This window comes from Vulpes vulpes, chromosome 12, assembly GCF_048418805.1.
Source record: "Vulpes vulpes isolate BD-2025 chromosome 12, VulVul3, whole genome shotgun sequence".
Classification (NCBI taxonomy): Eukaryota; Metazoa; Chordata; class Mammalia; order Carnivora; family Canidae; genus Vulpes; species Vulpes vulpes.
Genome location: NC_132791.1, coordinates 142,826,523 through 142,836,500, shown reverse-complemented (window position 1 = coordinate 142,836,500; position 9,978 = coordinate 142,826,523).

Below are 9,978 nucleotides of genomic sequence, written 5' to 3'. Positions count from 1 at the left end.
GAGGAGACCACACTGGCACAGCCTCTAGTGTAGCTGGCAGACATCATGTGAGTAGAGGAGACAGTGGCTTTCCCGGGCCATCTGACCCATCCATCCATCCCATCCCCCTGCCCCCCCCCCCCCCACGTCCCCCAGGTTCCCTTCTCACAGCATGTCCCTACACCTCTGCATTTTGCAAGCTCCTTGAAGGATATAGGCCCCACTGGGAACCTGAGGGGTGAGCTCACCCCCTGGAGCTCATCAGGGCTCCGTCTGTGTGGCTTTGGAGGTCAGTCGAGAGGGCAGGAAAGGACATCTGAAACACTGCTGCTGTTCAGCTAGCCAGAAGGGTCAGGTTCTATCAGAATTTCTTCCTTCTGTTTTTAGCGAGGTAATGAAGTGTACCGGTTGCATTGGGGAAAATAAGTGATATCTTTGCTAGATCTTTTGGGCACCTCCGTGATAAAGATTTGTTTCCATAAAAATCTGCCTGGTTGAAGATAGGAACTTGAAGATAGGGACAGGATTACTTGTCCACCTCCCCTTAGTGATTCCCAAACAGGTAACATCAATCCTTTTCTTTCTCCAAGTCCCCAGAGGAACTTTGGGGATCGTCCCCATCTGGGGGATCTTCTTTCCTGAACCTTCTCAGTGGTTTACACGCCTCTGGTACTATGTGCAATAGTTTTGGTGGATGCTTGTATTCATCATTAAGAAATCAGTGCAGGTTGTAGATTTTCTACCGTCTTCCTCCACCCCAAACAAACCGGCCATGAGGTAGGATCCTAGGGATTCGGCTGTGCTTTCCACTGCTCAGAAAGCTTCCATCCTGTGCTCCCAGCCTTGTCCCTCTTCTGTGCTGGAATCCTCCCTTCCCACCTGCCCATCCTTAGCAGTCCACAAGTGAGCAATGCCTAATACAAAGTAGAAAATCCATCTGTGTGCTGGTTCTGTTGGTAACGTGGAAATCACAAACTCCAGGGGAGCAAAGGGGCTTTTCAATGTCTTTTGCTTTCAGAAACAGGGAATTTATATTCTAAGGCCTTGAATTGATTTTTTTTCCTCATAAAATAGTCTGATAAGCTAATTTTTAAAAAGAAATGCCATTAAGTATGTTGCATTGTGGTTTAAAATTACTAACAAGTTCTGAGAAAGAAAACTTTGATTTTGAATCTTACGTGTTTTTAAAAATTAGGTTTGAATGGGCACAAAGTATGAATATTTTGTTTCTTTAGGGAGGACATGTGGAAAGGGTTTGAGGGTTTGGGATGGGAGAAGTATTTTGCAGAGCTATCAATGTCCAAATAATTTTTAAAAAATAATAAAGGTATTTAAGCAGTGACTTTGTCCTATTTCTAAATGAAAACCATTCTGTGAGAAGAGAGCATGGTGTCAGCCACTAGGCACTGACATCTGAGCTCCATTTTGCTAATTTCTACATTTCTTTAAAAATGTGGAAGGTTTTTCCCCCAATTTTTTATTTTTGCATGTGTTCAGGATTTATACTTTTAGTTAACACACAGAAAATCCACAAACAGAGCTGTCTGCTCCCGGCTTCTCAGGTTTGGTGCCGGCGCAGGCAGTATAGATGGGGCCTGGTCCTCAGAGGAGATGCCTGAACCCCAAAGCACTCGGGCTCCCGAACAACGCGATGTCCTGAAGCCAGCTGTTGGTGCCAAGTCCAGGCCTTTGACTTCCCTGCACGCATCCTGTGGCTGAGGGCCCTAGCCCAGCCCAGAACGCCTGGTTCTGATTTTGACAAACCACCCTGCCTGGTGTGCCAGAACACCTTGGCTCTCTTGCTGTCGTGTGAGGTTTCCGGTACCACCTCCCTAAGCAGGGCCAAGGAGCACAGCCAGAAATACCATGTGAATTTTCGAGAAACTTTACAGTGCCGAAAAGCTTTAATGTTAAGCGAGTCGAAAGGCTAAGGGAACTTAACATCCATGTCGGGGCAATGTTCCCCTTGTGTATAAAGTATCTCTGAGCTCCTGTTATTTGAACAACAATAATAAACTCCTTTCTCCCAAGGACGAGGACATGTGAAGAAAGGCATAGGCTGTTCAGAAGGCTGAACTTCTATAGTTGAAGATCCCATTCACTGGTGGTTTTGTAGGGGGAGAAAGCTGTGGGATGCCTGGGCTCTCACTCCCAAAACTATGTTTAAGTCCTCATGGGACCTTCCATGCACCAGCCAAATGCTCTGCGCCTGGAGAGCGGGAGGAACAATCTTTACGCAGGTCGGAGAGTGGAGGGTTCTAGGAGGTGTTCCTGAAGAACTTTCAAAACTATAGCAATGCCCCACACGTGTTAACAGGTCATTTTTGCCACATAATCTTCCCACTATATTTGCCGAGGCTTGCCATGTACAGCGTGCCATTCTGAATATTGGGACAGAAACACACGATGCTCCCAGGCCTCAAGGAACTAATGGTCTGGAATAGAGTGGAAATTGGCATTCTGATCCCCACAGTTGGCAAGACCCTCTTTCGTATCTCAGTGTTAGAGCCTCACTTGTAAACCTTAGTTGGCTTTGCTTTTAAGCCATCCATGGAAACGGTGGAAAATGCATGGATTGTGTTAAGCGTGAAATCCACTGCAGGACAGGACAAAGGGGAAATTATAAATATCAATGCTGTCTGCATCGATCTCAACTGCACCTGAGGAGGAAAGCATTAAAACTCACTGTGACACAGAAAAATACCTGAAAATTGGATTGCAATTGAGCAGCTTTTTCTTCTAGATTTTTCTTCCAAACATCTAAAGATTGAAATGCCCTATTTGCACATAGCAAGCAAAACGTTTGTAGGCTTTTCATTTATAGAGAAGCTTAGGCTGAAATTCAAGTTCATTTTGCCATGGTTTCTTGCCCTGATTTTTCAGCTTGCTTCATCATTCACAGCATTGGTCAATAAATAACCCCCTCCCCTCCACGCTTTCTGGAACTGGCCCTGACTGGGAGCAGTGCTTCTCAAACCTGTTTGCACAGGAGTGCCTGGGGGGCTCAGTTAAGCGTCTGCCTTCAGCTCAGGTCATGATCCCAGCATCCTGGGATTGAGCCCCAAGTCGGGCTCCCCGCTCAGCAGTGGGGGTCTGCTTCTCCTTCTGCCCCTCCTCTCCCCGTTCATGTTCTGGCACACTCTGCTCTCTCTTTGTCCCTCTCAAAAAAAGTAAATAGCCTTTAAACAAACAACTGGTTGACATTAGCATCACTCAATTCACTTAAAATCCTTTTGTCCAGCAGAACCCCTGACCTGTTCTGTCACGACTTCCTGAGCACCTTCATGTTCCCAGGTGATTCCAGTGTGCAGGTTGAGTGTGCCACAGAAATGAGAGAAAGGCTTTAAGGCTTTCAACCTTGTGATGTCAATTTTCTGAATGTGGTTCCCATCTGTGTGGAGGCAACACAGGTAAATAGTGTCACAACGTTTTTTTTTTTTTTTTTTTAAATCCATGAGAACCACAGAGAGAGAGAGGCAGAGGCAGAGGGATAGGCAGGCTCCGTGCAGGGAGCCCGATGTGGGACTCGATTCCGGGTCTCCAGGATCCTGCCCTGGGCTGAAGGCAGCGCTAAACCACTGAGCCACCCAGGCTGCCCGCATCACAACATTTGAATAGCAAATACCAGCCTGTCATGTGCGCGTGGACAGAGCCAGTGAAGATTTCACTCCATCTAGAACCTCAAGCACTGGAAAAATAAAGAGAAGGGGCAACGATACCATTTCTTATGTCCATCCTCATCTTCATCAGGGCTTTCATTCATTGGCAAACACTGCTGACCACCACTTACTTGGTGTAACCACCACTCTGTGTGCCTGGGATGCATCCTTGCACAATAAATTCCAAGGATGGCCTGTGTTCTTGGGGGGAGAGATACATAACAATCGCATAATAAAGAGCTCATATAATGTCAGATGTGATATTAAATTCCAGCCTTACAGGAAAGGAAAAAGCAGAGCCAGGAACGACTGGGAGTGCCAGCTGGGGGAAAGAATGTGGGCTGCAATTGTTAAAAAACATGGTCAGGTTGGACCCCACTGAGCAGGTGACATTTGAGCAAAGGCCTGGGGGGCAGGGGCGATGAGCCAAGCAGATGTGTAAGGATGAATGTTCCAGGCAGAAGGAACAGCCCAAGCAGAGGTCTCAAGGGAGTGAGCCAGCTGTACTAGAGAATCAACAAGGAGCTGAGTAGGAGGAGATGAGGGCAGAGGTGACAAGAGCATGGCCATGGTGGGGGACGGGGCGGGGGGGGGGGGGGTATGTAGGTGAGTCAGCTCCTGTGGGACCTCGTGGATCGTTGTCATGATAAGGATTTTGGCTTTTTCTTAGGAGTCGCTGGAGGATGTGAGCAGAGGAGGGACATGATCCGGCTTAGGTTTTAAAAAGGATTTTGCAGACTGGTGGGCAGACTGAAGGGGCAAATATGCAAGCAGAGACAGCGGTGAGGAGGTCACTGCAGACCCAGGAGAGGCAGTGCTGCCACAGCAGAGAAGTGGATATATATTTTGAAGGTAGAGCCAAAAGGATTTGCTGATAGACTGGATGTGAAATGTAACAGCAAGAGAGCAGTTCAGGGTGATTCCAAGATTTTCCAAAGGATAGAGTGGCCACCGTGTAGTTAAAGTTAGAATGTCATTTGTTCCCGTGACATTTTATTATCTTTTATTTATTAAAGTTTTATTTATTTAAGTAATCTCTACACCCAACATGTAGAGAACTAGGCTCCAACTAGTGACCCCGAAATCAAGAGTCACATTCTCTTCAGTCTGAACCAGCCAGGCGACCCCCTCCATGGGATTTTAATTTACAGAGATGACTGAGTGAAGAGAGAAAGGCCAATGCCATTGAAAGGGTTTTATTATATTTCCCAGGAGGAGGGGGCATGCCCTGTCACACAGGGCCACATGGCGAGCTCCAGGTTTGAGCTAGGAGGTAGAAAGAGCGAGATGAAAGCCAAGGCCAAGAGTCTTTGTTGGGGTTTCCGAGGGAATGGTTAGTCCCGGACCTGGCAAAGAATTTAGGATTGGCCAGCTTTAATAACTCCAGATGGGCATGAGACCATCCCTAGCTGTCTGGTACCCAGCCCTGGGGTAATTGGAGAGCAGGATATTGGCTTGGTGTGTGAGTGATTGATAAGGAGGTGGCTGGAGGCAGGGGTCTGTACCGGTTGTTTGCATACAAATGGCATACTGGGAAGTAGGGAGGCTTTGCTATCTTTAAGAATTGCCATGGGGCACCTGGGTGGCCCAGTCAGTTAAGCATCTGTCTTCCACTGGGACCCTGATATCAGGGTCTGGAATCGAGTCCCACATCAGGCTCTGTACTCAGCAGAGTCTGCTTCTCCCTCGCCCTCTTCCCTTCCCCCACTTGGGTTTCTCTCACTCTCTCACATAAAAAAATCTTTAAAAAAATAAAATAAATAAATAAACAAATAAAATAGATTGTGTAGGGATCCCTGGGTGGCGCAGAGGTTTGGCGCCTGCCTTTGGCCCAGGGCGCGATCCTGGAGACCCGGGATCGAATCCCACGTCGGGCTCCCGCTGCATGAAGCCTGTTTCTCCCTCTGCCTATGTCTCTGCCTCTCTCTCTCTGTGTGACTATCATAAATAATAAATAAAAAATTAAAAAAAAAATAGATTGTGTATGTATAAAAACCACCAACATGCGCACTTTAAGTGGTGACTTGTATGGTAAGTGAATGATCTCTCGTATCTAAAGCTGTTATAAAACCTCATAAATAAAAGATGCTTATCAGTATCTAGATACACTCCTCTGAACTGGCAGGAAAGGGTCAGACCTCAGTGGCCCCTCCTATACCCCTTTCCTCTGGAGCAGCCAGGACAGTGCTCTGCACTCGTAGAAACTCGGGAATATCCATATTTCCCCACAGAGGGCTTTTAAAGATTTTTTTTTAAAAGATTTTATTTATTTATCCATGAGAGACACAGAGAGAGAGGCAGAGATATAGGCAGAGGGAGAAGCAGGTTCCCCATGGGGAGCCCAATGTGGGACTCGATCCTAGGACCCCGGGATCATGATCTGAGCCGAAGGCAGACAATCACTGAGTCTCCTTAAAAGGTGTTCCTTTTAAAGATGTTTTAATTTTCATTCATTTCAGAGAGAGAGCATGAGCAAGCAGGGGAAGAGACAGAGAGAGAGGGAAAGAATCTCAGGCAGACTCCATGCTGAGCACCAGGAGCCCCGACACAGGGCTCAATCACAGGATCCTGGGATCATGACCTAAGCTGAAATCAAGAGTCCAAAGCTTAACCAACTGAGCCACCCAGGAGCCCCGAGGCTGTACCATCTTTAAGCTGTGCCTCCTGCAATTGTCCTGGGCAGGGAGAGGGTCAAATGACAGGCTTCATTGGGGCCAGGTCTAGAAGGGGTAGCATTGCTTCTGCCTGTTCAGTGGCCACACCCAACTGCAAAGAGGGAAAGGTGGCCTAGCTGGGTACCTGAGGGGACACGGAACTCAATTTGGTGAACAATGAGTCAGTCTGGGGTGCTAGAGCTGCAGGTGGAATAGGTCTGGAGGAAGAACAGGAGTTCTGCTTTGGATGCGGTTAAGTCTAAATAAATATGCATTAGACTTTCAAGTGGTGATGGATATGTGTGGGTCTGCAACTCAGGAGAAAGTCTGGACTGGAGTTAAAAATGTAAGAGCTCGGGATACCTGGGTGGCTCAGCGGTTGAGCACCTGCCTTCGGCTCAGGGAGTGATCCTAGAGTCCCGAGATGGAGTCCTGAGTTCCGCACTGGGCTCCCCACAGGGAGCCTGCTTCTCCCTCTGCCTATGTCTTTGCCTCTCTCTTTCTGTGTCTCTCATGAATAAACAAATAAAATATTTAAGAAAAAAAATGTGAGAGCTGTCAGCATCTGAGTGCGGTACTTGAAACCATGAGATGCAATGAGCTCCCCAAAAGGGTGAGGGTAGACAGAGGGACCCTCCAACACAAAAGCTCATGCATAAGAGGAAGAATGGAGACGGAACAGTCAACGAGGCCAGAAGTGTGCAGCACATTAGTGTCCTAGAAGCCATATGACGGCAGTGCCTCCTGGAGGAGGGATCAACTATGGCCATAGTGCTTAGGGCTGACCATGGGGTACCGCTATGTGTAGTATTGTGGGCATTGTGTGTCATTTATACATCAATTAAAAATAAAAACATGAGCTCCTGGGTGGCCAGTGGTTTTGTGAGGGACAAATTTATTTTATTTTTAAAGATTTTATTTATTTATTTGAAAGAGAGAGAGCATGAGCAGGGGGAGAGAGAAGGAGCAGCAGACTCCCGGCTGAGCAAGAAGCCCGATGCAGGGCGCGATCCCAGGACTCTGGGATCATGACCTGAGCTGAAGGCAGATGCTTAACTGACAGAACCACCCCGGTGCCCCTATTTTATTTTTAATTGAAGTATAAATGACACACAATGCTCACAATACTACATTAATTTGAGGTGTATGACATGGTGATTTGACAAGTCTATGTTATTCTGTGCTCACTACTACACAAACACTATTACAATATTCCCTGTGCTGTTTCACCCCCGTGACTTATAATTATTCCATCGGGGGGGCAAATTATTTTATGCTATCATATATAATGACTTCTTTTTATTGTGGTAAAATATAAAATATATAAAACTTACCACTTTGGCCACTTTTAAGTATACAATTCAGTGGCATTAAGTACATTCACAATGTTGGGCAACCATCACCAGTATCCATTGTTGGAATTTTCTCATCATCCCAAACAGAGATTCTGTACTCATGAAACAAAGCCTCTCCCCACTCCCTCCTTCTCAGCCCCTGGTAACCTCTAATCAATCTACTTTCTGTGGCTATGAATTTGACAGCTCTGAATATAAGTGGAATCGTATAGTATTTGTCCTTTTATACTGGCTCATTTGTTGTAATGTGTCAGAATTTCCTTCTTTTTGAGGTTAAACAATCTGGGGTGCCTGGGTGGCTCAGTGGTTGAGTGTCTGCCTTTGGCTCAGGTGGTGATCCCAGGGTCCTGGGATTGAGTCCCACACTGGGCTCTCCATAGGGAGCCTGCTTCTCCCTCTGCCTATGTCTCTGCCTCTCTGTGTCTCTCATGAATAAAATTTTTTTAAAAAAATTTTTAAGCAATCCTTCAGACCACATTTTGTTTATTCATTCATTTGTCAATGGACATTTGGGCTACTTCTACTTTTTGGCTACTGTGAATCATGCTGCTATGAACAAAGGCCTGTGAGTATCTCTTTGAGACTCAACTTTCAATTCTTTTAGTAGATAGCTAATATCTCCCCAGGAGGAAAATCACTGGATCACATGGTAATTTTATTTTTCATTTTTTTTTTTGAGGAAACTCCATACTATTTTCTATCGTGGCTGTGCCACTCCAGTGGCACACAAGAGTTTCACTTTCTCCACACCCTCATCAACACTCATTATTTTCTGTTGGTTTTATATATATGAGGCATTTTAATGAGTGTGAAGTGATATCTTACAGTGTTTTTTTTTTCTTACAGTGTTTTTTTATTGTATTTATTTATTTGAGAGAGAGAGAGACAGCGAGAGAGCACATGAGTGGGAGGAAAGGGAGAAGCAGACTCCTCACTGAGCAGGGAGCCCAACTTGGGGCTTGATCCCAAGACCCTGGGATTGTGACTTGAGCCAAAGACAGATGCTTAACTGACTGAGCCACCCAGGCGCCCCATTGTAGGTTTTGGTATACATTTCACTAATGACCAGTGATGTGAAAAATTTTCTCATGAGCTTGTTGGCCATTTGTAGATCTTCACTGGAGAAATGTCTATTCAGGTCCTATGTACATTTCAAAAATTGGGTTATTTTGTTATTGACTTTTAGGACTTTTTTCTATATTCTAGATATTAACCCTTTGTCAGGTATGTGAGTTGCAAATATTTTCTCCCATGTCATGGATTGCCTCTTTACTCTGTATCTTTTGATGGGCAGATCAAATATTTCTACAGTTCTAGTAGCAGCCTCTCCAGAATTCTGTAAACTATTTCAAAGATTCCTCAAATGACATGAACAAACAGGCTTTGGATTGTCACGTTTAGGTTTGGAGAATTGAGACCTTGCAAGCAGAAACGGCCAGTTGCCCAGAGAATGCCTGATATTCGGGTTGTTTCTTTTGGCTTCTGAAGTAGGAATGATTCTCATATAACTTATGAAGAAACTGAGGCCCATGGGGATTGTGACAACTACAGAGATGCCAAGACTCTTGGGAGGTGAATCATAGTTCAGAACACTCGTTTTCCCAAGTGTAAACTGGCAGTGAAGCTTGGTGGGAAATGAAGCCCAGTGAGCCACGTCACGTTGAATTTTGGAGGCAGAGAAGATTTGGAGACAACTCTTGGGCCAGGGCTCTTACAGGCCTCCACAGTGGTGTGGGCTTGCCTAGGTCCCAAAGGGCTTTCACAGAATCTTCTTTAAACCTCACTGAAACCTTTACGTAGATATATTCTTATCCATAGTCTACTATGTTATGTTATCTGCAGTCACTGGACTTGGAAATGAAAGCTTTGCTCTCAAATCTCAGCCCTGCCATTGAATGGCTTGAGCCACCAGACCAGGCACTTTGCATGGCTTGTAATCTTGCTTTGTAAAAGGTGGATAAAAATTGCAAGCTCAAAGCTTATGAAAGTCCCTCTCTAGTTCAGAGCCTGGTACATAATAAACATTCATTTTTTAAAGATTTAAAAAATTTTTTGCATGTGTATGCATGAGAGAGAGAAAGAGAGAGAGAATAAGCAGAGAAGACTCCTTGCTGAACAGGAAGCCCGATGTGGGATCTTGGTAGGACCCTGAGATCTTGACCTGAGCTGAGGGCAGATGTTTAACCGACTGAGCCACCCAGGCGCCCCATAATAAACATTCAATAAGTGTGGCTGGGATCTGAGGAGGATGTGAGACCCACAGAGGAAAAAATCACTCACAATGGCTCTAGCATTCAAGAAGAACTTGTGAGCAAACAATGTGCCTGGTGC